Raw genomic sequence first — 915 nt, 5'->3', positions numbered from 1 at the left:
TATGCCCAGCAGTAGGATTGCTGGGTCGTATGGCAGTTCTATTTCCAGTTTTTTAAGGAATCTCCACACTGTTCTCAATAGTGGCTGTACCAGTTTGTATTCCCACCAACAGTGTAAGAGGATTCCCTTTTCTCCACACCCTCTCCAGCATTTATTGTTTGTGGGCTTTTTGATGGCAGCCATTCTGACTGGTGTGAGATGATACCTCATTGTGGTTTTGATTTGCATTTATCTAATAATGAGTGATATTGAGCATCTTTTCATGTGTCTATTAGCCATCTGTGTGTCTTCTTTGAAGAAATGTCTGTTTAGTTCTTTGGCCACTTTTTGATTGGATTGTTAATTTTTCATGTATTGAGCTGCATGTGCTGTTTGTGTATTTTGGAGATTAAGTCTTTGTCAGTTGTTTCATTTGCTATTATTTTCTCCCATTTTCAAGGCTGTCTTTTCACCTTGCTTATTGTTTCTTTCATTGTGCAAAATATTTTAAGTTTAATTAGGACCCATTTGTTTATTTTTGTTTTAATTTCCATTACTCTGGGAGGTGGGTCATAGAGGATCTTACTGTGATTTATGTCAGAGGATGTTATCATTACTTTTAAATATGTAATGATATTATATAATTATACTAGTTTTAAATAATAATGGTAAACTTGACTTTTCTATCATTATTTAAAATATTAATATTTAATATTATTATTGATATGCGGGAATTCATATCTACCATTTTTATCTGTATATCTTACATCTTTTTTCCATCTTTATTGCCTTGTTTGGTTTCATGTATATATTTTTATCATGGCACTTTAATCTGTTTAAGAGTTTTTTAATGGTATATTTTTAAATTATTTACTAGTGATTTCTCTAGAACTCACAATGTGAACATCAACTTATCAAAATATATTTAAAATGTAT

Source organism: Bison bison, unplaced genomic scaffold (genome assembly GCF_000754665.1).
Source record: "Bison bison bison isolate TAMUID 2011002044 unplaced genomic scaffold, Bison_UMD1.0 scf7180017846711, whole genome shotgun sequence".
NCBI classification, from domain to species: Eukaryota; Metazoa; Chordata; class Mammalia; order Artiodactyla; family Bovidae; genus Bison; species Bison bison.
Note: the sequence above shows the minus strand (reverse complement) of the source record.